The sequence below is a fragment of the Lagopus leucura genome, unplaced genomic scaffold (assembly GCF_019238085.1).
Source record: "Lagopus leucura isolate 7727_CA_CO unplaced genomic scaffold, USGS_WTPT01 Super-Scaffold_73, whole genome shotgun sequence".
In the NCBI taxonomy this organism is placed as follows: Eukaryota; Metazoa; Chordata; class Aves; order Galliformes; family Phasianidae; genus Lagopus; species Lagopus leucura.
This window is the reverse complement of record NW_024962252.1, coordinates 94575700-94586652: the sequence shown is the minus strand read 5'-3', so window position 1 is coordinate 94586652 and position 10953 is coordinate 94575700. Positions and strand designations below refer to the sequence as shown.

General features: G+C 47.5%; 1 protein-coding gene across 3 annotated transcripts in view; it reads right to left on the bottom strand.

The window, feature by feature from the left end:
• Window positions 1–8641: 8641 nt before the first annotated feature.
• COMMD1 (copper metabolism domain containing 1) overlaps window positions 8642–10953 on the bottom strand; it is a 70357-nt gene continuing 68045 nt past the window's right edge. For all 3 annotated transcript variants that reach the window (XM_042893713.1, XM_042893721.1, XM_042893730.1), the window contains exon 4: window positions 8642–9431. The gene's annotated coding sequence lies outside the window, so the exon portion shown is untranslated. The remainder of the gene's footprint in view (window positions 9432–10953) is intronic.

Genomic DNA, 10953 nt, shown 5'->3' with positions numbered 1-10953 from the left:
CAGGAGTAAGAGTGAATGCAGTTCTCTCCTGGGGCTGGGGCAGCAGGGCTTCAGTGCTCCTCAGCTGGCAGCAACTGCATGAGAACCGCTCCCTGCTAAACCGAAATCTCCTCTGTCAGTCATCAGGTGTAATACAATCTCATTAGCAAAACAAAACAATCCCACTGAGCAGCATTTCCCTCTGCTATGCCCTCCCTTCAGGCTTCATCCCCTTACCCCACATGCTCTTGCTGGGGACAGGACACAGCCCTTGTTTAGGGGTGAGGTGAGCACTGTGGCTAACATGAGCTAACCAACCCCATGGCAAAGTGAGGGGGAGGGAAGCCCACATTCAGCCCATGCCAAAGGCAGTCTGCTTAATTTAAACTAGCCCCCTTCCTTCCTAGCTGCCTGCCCTAGCTAGTGCAGCATCATGCTAGGCCCACGCCAGCACCTGGTATTGTTTAAAATGTCTTGGTCACTTTCAGATTTATATTTATTTGATTTTACCTGTATCTTTTTCCCCCTTTGCAGCATGCCCTGTTGCTTACGGCCACACAACACAGGAGAAAGTCGAGAGAAGCCATAAATCCACCTGATCCCACACCATCCAGTGTCATGACCTGATACAACCTTATCCACTAATTAACGGGAACCAGTTCCTAACAGCTCCTAGACATGCTGTTCCCAGGCTTGCTGTCATCATTGGTATTGTTCTTTTGAATGCACATATGCAGCCTGGCAGGGCCTGCTGGGGAAGAGGATTTTATATACAGCTGTTGAGATCAGTAGTGGAATGGCAGAGTGATGACTAGCCTTATAAAACACACTTTTTAAAGCACTGATGATGGAGTAGATACTAATTATGCCTGCCAGCATGACTGCTGGGGAGTGCAGTCCCATGGCCACCTTCAGCACTCGTTTGCACAAGGCAGGATGCAAAGTACAGCATTTGAACTCAGTCCCAGTTAAGTTGTCTTCTGGATAGTTGAGTGTGGTTGGGTAAAACTTAACAAAGCTCTGAAAAATTAGATATTAAAATTGTTCTGCAGGATTATCGTGTTTTAGGTCTGTATAGCTGAGTTTTCTTCTTACAATTAGAATAGTAAATTGCTGCTTTTTTTTTTTTCTTTTCTCCGAGAAAGAGAGCAAATGCTTTTGATTGCAGCCATTGTCAGTAGCAGGTACACACTTACATTTAGTTAGAATCAGGAATAATTTTTTTTGCCTACGTATCAAAAACATCACCTTCCCTCACCATCACCATGTGAATTATTCAATGCAGTGTACGGCACTTGGCAGCAAACTGCAGAGCATCAGACAGTTCTCACGGGATGGTAATGATGAAGCAGTACATCCAGGGCACTGGAGCTGCGTCAGTGGGTGACACTAATCCTTAGTGCCTGAGCTTTTCCATAGCAAGTGTGATATTCACAAAAGCCAGGAAAGAACATTTTCAAAGAATTCAACTCTTCACTTCTGACTGAGTTTTAAATCAAGTCTATTTTTTCCAGGCTATTTATTCGTTGCTGTCATAGCAATTGGGTGCACTGTAATAAAAAGTTATTTTGGGGGGCTACTGCTTTTACAGCTGAGCTATATAATTTGGCCTTTTCTGTAGCATTTGCTTTTTAATTAATAATTGGTACATTGCCAGAAGCAAAAGAGAAGTAGGAACACATCCTAGGTTATAAAATCATCAAGGTTATCTTGCTCTTCTTGTTTCACTGCAGCAAAGTAAGAAGCAGAGATGTCTGATGCAGCCAAGCAGCAAGAAAGTGCTGCCACTGCGATGTGGAGCCAGGACCTGCAAGCTGCTCTCTCAAGGTTCCTGCCTGCAGCCACACTTGTGAGCATGGTCAGCATGTCCTCTGTGGCAGAAGCTCCCCAAAAAGGAGCAGAACACCTTTCATCAGAAACACTGATTGCTCCCACATGGAGCCTCTGTAAGTCCATCACAGAATCATAGAACTGTAGAGGTAGGAAGGGACCTCTGGAGATCATCAAGTCTAATCCCCTTCTAAAGCAGGTTCCTTGCAGTAGGTTTTACAGGAAAGCATCCAGCTGGGTCTTGAATGTCTCCAGTGAAGGAGACTCCACAACATCTCCAGGCAGCCTGTTGCAGTGCTCTGTCACCCTCACAGGAAAGAAGTCCTGCATGCTTGTATGGAACTTCCTGTGTTGTAGCTTTTGCCCATTCCCCTTGTTCTGTCGGTGCACACCACTAAAAAGAGCCTGTCCTGATCCATTTGGCTCCCACAAAGTAGACATTTATAAACAGTGATAAGATCCCCACTCAGTCTTTACTTCTCCAGGCTGAACAGTCCCAGGTCTACCAGCCTTTCCTTGTGCAGGAGATGCTCCAGGTTCCTCATCATTTCTGTGTCCTTCTGCTGGACTCTCTGTAGAAGATCCCTGTCTTTTTTGATCTGAGAAGCCCAAAGTGGGCAGATTACTTCAGCCGTGGCCTCACCAGGGCAAAATAGTGGGGGAGGATCACCTCTCTCAACCTGCTGGCCACACTTATTCTAAAGCACCCCATTGACACCACTGGCCTTCTTGGCCACAGGGGCACGCTGCTGGCTCATGGCCAAAATATAAACCATAAAAATGACAGCTGATGTTGGAGTATCTCGGCTCTTCCCGGAACAAGCCTGATTTTCCCACTCAGAAGGTTATAGCCTGGAAGTCAGCCAAGGAAAACACCTCTCCCATGGCAGGCAAGGTTTACCAGCAGGATTTATCAGCAGCATGAACACAAGTAAAGCCTTTGACTGTGTCTCCCACGGTACTCTCCTGCTGAAGCTGGCAGCCCATGGCTCGGATAGGTGTACTCTTCACTGGATAAAAAAATGGCTGGATGGCCGGGCCCAGAGAGTGGTGGTGAATGAAGTTAAATCCAGCTGGTGGCCAGTCACGAGTGGTGTTTGCCAGTACTGGGGCCTGCCCTGTTTAATATCTTCATTGGTGATCTGGAACGAGGGGATTGAGCGCTCCCTCACTAAGTCTGCAGGTGACACCAAGCTGGGAGAAAGCATTGAACTGCCAAGAGGTAGGAAGGTCCTACAGTTGCATCAATGGGCTGAAATCACTGGGATGAAGTTCAACAAGACCAAGAGCCGGGTCACTTTGGTCACAATGACCCCAGGTATCACTACAGGCTGGGGGCAGAGTGGCAGAAAAGCTGCATGAAGGAAAAGGACCTGGGGGTGTTAGCTGACAGCTGGTTGAATGTGAGCCAGCAGTGTGCCCAAGAAAGACAGTGGCATCCTGGCTTGTGTCAGCAGGAGTGCAGCCGGCAGGAGCAAGGAGGTGATCATTCCACTGTACTCAGCTGTGGTGAGGTCACACCTCGAGTATTGTGTTCACTGTTTGGCCCCTCACTACAGGAAAGACATTGAGGCCCTGCAGTGTGTCCAGAGAAGAGCAACAAGGCTGTGAAGGGCCTGGAGCACAAATCTTATGGGAAGTGGCTGAGGGAACTGGGATTGTTCGATCGGAGGACCTCACTGCTCTTTTACAACTCTCTGAAAGGAGGTTGTAACAAGTTGAGGGTGTGCCTCTTCTCCTGGGTAACAGTGATAGGACAGGAGGGAATGGCCTCAAGTGGTGCCACAGAAGGTTCAGGTTGGGTGTTAGGAAACATTTCTTCTCCAAAAGAGCGCTGAGGTATTGGCACAGCTGCCAGGGAGGTGGTGGAGTCACTGTGAGGAGATGTGGCACTGAGGGATAGGGGCTGGTGAGCATGGTGGGGATGGGTTGATGTTTGGACATGATGATCTTAGAGGTCTTTGCCAGTCTTAATGATTCTATGAACTCAAGATCCTGAGTGTTTACACTCAGCCACTCAAATTCGAAAGATTCTCACATCCATCCACATCTCCTGCAGCACCACTAGTTAGCACTGCAGCTTGCTCTCACAGGCAAACCAGAGCAGAAGAGCAATAGTGGAATGAAACTTATCCCTGCTATGTTGCCTTCTGCCACTTGCAAGCTGTGGGCAGAGCTATGTCGTACTTGCACTGATTCACATTTCCATAGAATAGTTACTCCCTGAGCTACTTGGATTCAAGTAAATGCTCTAGAAGGACATAGCTGCCTTTTGCAGGTAAAGACTGCAGGAACTAACCATGTTTTCCTCCCAGTGAAGCTCCTCCTACAGCAGTGTACTCAATGGGACAAGGAAGAATCTACTTGAAGTTCATCTTCTGTATCAGTAGAAACTGGGCAATAATTATCTTGCAAACAACAAAAATATGTACAAAACGTTGTTTGTTTTTTTTTTCCCTGTCCTGGAATTGTGAACATTTTATCCCTCTCCTTGCCTTGCATCAGAGGCATCCCACAGCATTTTGTGCAAGATGAAGAGCTGCAAACCTGAAATCTGCCAAGCAGCATAGTCTCTTCACTGGTGAGAAAACTCAGGAACACATGTACTGGAGCAGATTCAGCTGAACCTCTTCCATTTTGTTTTTATTTTTTTTGCAGATATAGTTTGAAGCACCAGTAAACTCCCAGCTGCAGGAATGCTGCCAGTCCTCATATATAACAGATTTTGAAACATCTTGACTTCAGGCCCCTCCTTGATGAGGCTCTGCTACATGACTTCCCTTGGACTCTCAGAGCCAGCTTGGGTAACCTAACTCCAGTTAAAGCCATTCATTTTGTGGGACAGGTGCTGACATCCAAGCTGGCTGTTGCCTGGGCAGTGTGAGAGCCTGCCAGTAAGCAGAGGAGACCAAGCCAACACCATGTGCAGGAAGTTTCTAAAGACACTCCCAAAGGTTTGGCAAAGAACTTGCAGCCATGACAGGAGTGACGTTTCACCCAGCCCACAGCCATGCAGGGCACAGCAGGCGTTTCACCACCAGGCTGGGACTGGAACATCCCCGGCGAGATGGAGAGAAACTGGGCTGTTCTGAAGCTCCCTCAGAGGCACTCATCATGCTTGATCCCAAAGGAAGTCCAGGGCATCCTCACTATGCCAGCTCCCTGGGAACCCTGGCAAAGCAGCAGTTGCAAGTCATGGTTTCAGTCCTGTAGCTCTGGCTGGGAAATTCCTGCCCCGCACCCATCACCAGACCCTGTGGATTCCCTGTAACTGGTTTCCCTGGGTTTGTGCTCATAAAGCCTTTGCTGGAGGCCACAGGCTACTTGCCTTGTCGCATTGCTGCGTTGCCTGCGCAGTCAGTGCCCATGCCTCAGGCTCACAGCAGCAAGCAGAGGCACATGGTACTGCTGGGGTACAGGATGCTGTCCCCAGCATCCTTCATGGGGCTCCCAGAGCTCAGAGTGAGTCAAGGCGAGGGTGCACAGTGAGCAGAGGTGTCCAGCTGTGTCAGCCCCAACCCCTCCCCACCTTTGGTGAGGGCAGTTTGGAGGAGTACACAAAAACATGGCCTTTCTTCTGCGGCAGTGTGCACACACACCAGAGCTATCGGAAAGCTCTCATCTTGCTATCGTAGAACTCACTGATGAACCTCAGCAATAATAAAAACAAAAAACAGGGCGAGGGGAAACGAAATAATCCACACATCTCATATTAATATCCAGCCTCACAGCTCACACAGGTTAATGAAAAATGAAGACATAGGGAAGATAAATGGAAGATGTACGTAGGGACTGAGATCAGCAATGTCATCAAAGTAAATACAGTGTTTTCTTCTTGCAGCTCTGTGGAGAAATCCCTCTGACGTGGGTGTGTATAAATAAATAGAAGTTTAGGAGCCAGCGCACAGCACAGATGAGATCTGGCCACATAAATTAGTAAATTAGTACACTGTCTCATGTATGAAATCACTGCAGGTTTTGTGCTTGATCCCGTATGTATTTAACCTTTCCCATGTAAACAGTCTTCTGAAGTTAATGGGGCTGTAGTAATTTGCAATGGCTGGGGATTAAGCCAGAGGGTTTAAGCATTCCTGCCGGCTCACACTGCAGCACGCTGTAGTAACCAGGCTGTAGGACAACTCGGAGATGTTCCTGCCCTGCCACAAACAGCCATTGCAGCACATCACTGGCGGTGTCGTGGTGTCCACGGGCAGAGAAATGCAGCTCTGGCCCTGCAGAGGAGCGTGCAGACATGTTGTCGGCCACAGCCAACAGGAAAGCTCATTTCTTGCTTTCTCTCACTGGGGATGTGCCAATGCTTTCCAGAGAGCGTTTCATTACTGTTATGCTGCTTACAAGCATCTTAATTTAAATAGCCTTATAGATGCATTGAGGCAAAATGATCTATCCACAGCCTAAATGATGAACTGGGGTGAAAAACTCCTCAGGCTGCGAGAAGCTAGAACAAGCACTAATTGAAACATATAAACTTACATAACATTATTTATAAAAAGGAGCTCGGCTGTCCAAGGCTGGAGCATGGGAATGTTTCTCTCCGCAGAGAAAAATTAATTACATAGCTTTATATATTCCAGTTGCTTTGGTTGCTCATCTCCTAATGTGCCTAAGGACTACTCGAATGGTATTTATGGTTCCCAGCCACTGCTTCTGGATGGTGGTTTTTAACTTAGCACTTGTGCACGTCATTGCCTCGCAGGATATTGCAGTGGGGGGGTAATTAGCTTTATGCACCATGCTCCTCAGCTTTAAAAGAAATGTAGATTTGCCCTGAGGTTCTGCAGTACTGTAGAACTGTACTTTAGAAGATGCTGGGAGGAGGCCAGGGCTCACCAGATACTTGGTGCAGGGTGGTGGGATGGCTGCTGTGTCTGGAGGTGCAGGCAGAGCTCTGAGGTAGCTGTAGTCAAATGCACTCCTCTCTCTGCACAAGCCTGCTGTTTCCTTTTATCATGGCTTTTATCATGGCTTAATTTCTGCTGCTGCTGCCAGAGAGATGCTACAAAGACTCAATGAAGACCCTTATGCATAGCTGGAAGATCCATGGAGTGGCCAACAACCCAGCATGGGACCAAACATCCTCCAGCAAGCACCCCAACCCAGCTTAGTCAGGTAAAAATATCAGGCAACATCCATCACCTTGCATGTGGGCCAGAGGTGTAGCAGGAGTGTTTGTGGTATGAGTGTTTAATGACTTTGCTGGGAACCCCACGAGAAGTGCCAGAGGGCAGCCTGGCAGTGCCATGCTGGAGGGAAGGTTGCTTGCCATGTGCCTCGCCACTGCACAATGGCTGTGGCTGGTACTTTCAGGCCTGGAAGACAGGTTGCCTGAGCCCTGCCCCTGCGTTTCTGATTTGTCTTCTCATGGCTGCCATTGATTTTCATCATAGGAAACTCGCTTATTGTGCGCTCTGTTACAGGACAGGAAGTGTGCCACTTATTGCAAAAATGCACTGTACAATTTCCTGGTAATGCTGTGTTTGGCCAGGGCTGCCAGCTGGCTGGAAGGCACAGAAAATATGGCAGAAAAATGACATATAATCAAACTTGAATGAGGACTGTTTCCTCTGGGGCTCTGCTTAGAGCTGTGGCTTTGGGATTTGTGCTGTGACTGCTACTTTTCTCCCTAACCACATTTGCAAGACTTTGCTCCTGAAAGGTCCAAGATGCTCGCCAGCATCCAAAAATGCCATTTATTCAATTATCTGGGCTTGCATGTTCTCCAGAACTATCTCCTGATGAAAGCTAGCAGCTGAGTGCTGGAGTTTCAGCATGGCTGGCTGCTAAGTGAATTAAAACACAAATTCCAAGTTACTTGCACTCCAAGGAGGTAAGAGACATGGAAATGTCTTTGGATAAACACCTTGTAGCTCCCTGTTGGGCAATGTCCTCTGGCTGTGGAGCAGCTCAGCATTATGGTGGTCTCCCCAAGGAGGCAGCCCCGGGCATGCTTTGCTTGCTTCAGTAAAGTTAACAGCTACCTGCAGGATGCTCCAGGCAGGCTCTCCTGACATCCTTTTAAACCTGTTTTCCTGCAATTTCTCACATTTCAAGATCTTTGCTACCACTAAAATCACGGAGGAAGGACAAGGCGTTTGGGGTTTTGATCATAGGGAAAACTTCCCCCAGGACTCTGCTGAGGACAAGGGCACAAGATGGCTTTCCCCCAATTTTTTAGACCACCTTCCAGCACCCACAAATCTCCAGACTTACCTCTTAACAGGAGGTTTTCTTTTGCAGCTTGGTTCCTCAGTTCTCATTTCTCTATTTGTTTTCTTTCCCAAGAATGCCTACACCAGGAGGAAGTTACAGCCAGGACAGTTGTGGTGCAGGGGCTCCCTCAACCCCTCAATTTCTTGGGGAGGCAAAGCTTGTAGCTGGCAGCCTGGTCTCCGCGTTTGCTGAACAGCACCCTGAGCCCTGGGACTTTGACAGACCTGGTTCCACAGCAGTGAGTTGTCCACTCATCTATTAGTCAATAGTCAATAATAGTCAATTCTATTTTTCCAGGTACAAACCACATGAAAAGTGCCACAAACAGACATCAGTGGCTGCTGCAAAGGACTCTGTGCCTCCCTGGTCAGGCTGTCTTAAAAAGGCACTGTCTGTACCCAGCACTGACTGAGCACCTTTCTGTAAATATTTGGAATAAATGAATATTTGGAATAAACGAACCATTCAAATTCCCCAGGAGGGGAAGAAAACATTTCCTCCACCAATGTGGAGCAAGCTGAGTCATCAGGCGAAGCTTCTCAGAGACTTACACATCCACAGATGTTCAGTCAATACATAAACGAAGAAGCATACTCAGAAAGATGGTGATTGATTTTATTGATAGGTAACAAAGTATATAAAGGACCGGTGTGCAGAAATGAAAATCTCTCAAATCTCTCAAAATGCCCAGAAAAATGTTCTATAAATTAAGCAGTTCTGGGAATACATGGACTGAAAAAAAAAAGACAATTGCATCCAGAGAAACCTTTTTGCAACCAGATAGCAAATGTAAGCCTTGCACATTGTGCAATGTGTGACTGAAGGCGATGGCACTGGGAGATAATGTGGGGAGCACCAGATCATAAACAAGTGGCAACTTGGAGGAATTCCCAGAAAACAAGAAGTGATTGACTGAAGAAACTGCAAGGCATATTAGCAATGCAAAGGGTGACATCAAAGGAAGAGCAAGACGAAGGTTGCGACAACACACGGCTGCCATTCACTAATTACAGGCCACAGAAAGCAGCAGCAGATGTTGGGATGAGATGCATCTCTGGAGGTGCACATCTGAGGTCATCATACGTGGTGCCAGAGCTACAGCCACAGCCCCATCCCGCTCTTGTTTGCTGTGGGGTGAATCCACCATGATTTTTGGGAGTCATCACCTGTGTCAGTAGGAAAGCACCGGCAGAAACAGGCCAGACTGACTGCTCTGGGCAGTGACAATGCCGATTTCATTCACAGTGAGGTGGAAGGTTTCCTGGATAAATTCATCCAGGGCTTTGTATGGCTGGAGACCTCTATCCCCAACCACTGAGCATGTTGTGGAGGGCAGGAGTGGCAGTCACAGGGCAGGAAACAGGGCTGGTGGCCAGCTTTCACTGCCACTACTGCAAAGATAACAGAAACACAGAATTATTTGAATTGGAAGGGACTTTAAAGGCCATGTAGACCAACCCTCCTGCAATGAACAGGGACACCTATAGCTCCATGAGGCGCTCAGAGCCCCATCCGGCCTGACCTCAGGTGTCTTCAGGGATGGGGCATCCATCACCTCTCTGGGCAACCTGCCACACCATCCTTATCATAAAAACAACTTCTTTGTATCCAGTCCAACTCTTCTCTTTTAGTTGGAAACCATTTCCCCTTGTCCTATCACACAGGCCCTGGTGAAGAGGCTGTCCCCTTCCTTCCTACAGCCCCCCTTTAGATACTGAAAGGCCGCTCTCTCAGGTCTCCCTGGAGCCTTCTCTCTCTTCTCCAGGCTGCACAGCTCCAGCTCTCTCAGCCTGTTCTTGTAGGGGACACATTTTTGTGTCCCTCTTCTGGATGCACTCCAACAGGTCAGTGTCTCTCCTGTGCTGAGGACACCCCATCTGGACGCAGCACTGCAGATGAGGTCTCACAGCACAGAGCAGAAGGGCAGGATCACCCCCCTCATCTTGCTGCCCACACTGCTTTGGATGCAGCCCAGGATCTGGTTGGCTTTCTGGGCTGTGAGGGCACATTGCTTGCCATCCACCAGCATTCCAGGTTCTTTTCAGCAGGGCTACGCTCCATCCTTACATCCCCAGCTTGTACTGATAGCAGGGGTTGCCACGACCCAGGTACAAGACAGCCTTGCACGTAGCTTTGTATTTAGTACATTCAGTATATTTAGTAGGATCACTGATAGCAGGCTAATAGCCCATGCATCCCAACAAAGAGCCAAGTGGTCCTTCACTCAAGGAAGCATAGCAGAGCTGCATCTGAAGCCTCTTCTCCTCCACCACTCAGACGAAAGCAGGCACAGTCCTGCTCAAGGGGGAAATCTGTTCTCCTTGCTCAGTCTGAGAAAGCACAGCATCCTCTGCCTGCCCATGTCAAAGCTTGTGAAGCAGAAACGATTTTGCTGTCCAGTGACTCTGTGTCCTTACCAAGGGTTGAGCAGTGTGGTCCCAAAAATATTAAGCTTTTTTTTTTTTCTAGTTTTTGCCTGGTAGTTTACTAAGATCCACCAAGAAGAAAATGAGAAGGATTCGATTTAAACATCTTACCACTACTAGGAAAGTGTCCAATCATTTCCTCAATGACCCCATCTTTTTTTGCCTCAGCCTCCTTGCCTTGCCTTGCCTTGCCTTGTTAGCCATTTCACGTATTTATTATTCTCTGTATGAAATAATACTTCCTGACATCTGTTCCCAGTTTGTTTCTCTTTAATTTCCATTTATAGCACATTTTCCTATCCTCTGACCATGTTGAAATAAAACAATAAGTATGTTTGACACAGTGCAAGTTACTTAAGATCACGATCCTTCCCTGACCTTGACTTTTTTTCTTTTTTTTTTTTTGCATGTGCTAAAATGCAGAAAAATAATTAAATGAACATTGAGCAGAGGCAAGTAGAAATCCAAAAGAATCAGCAACCACTCA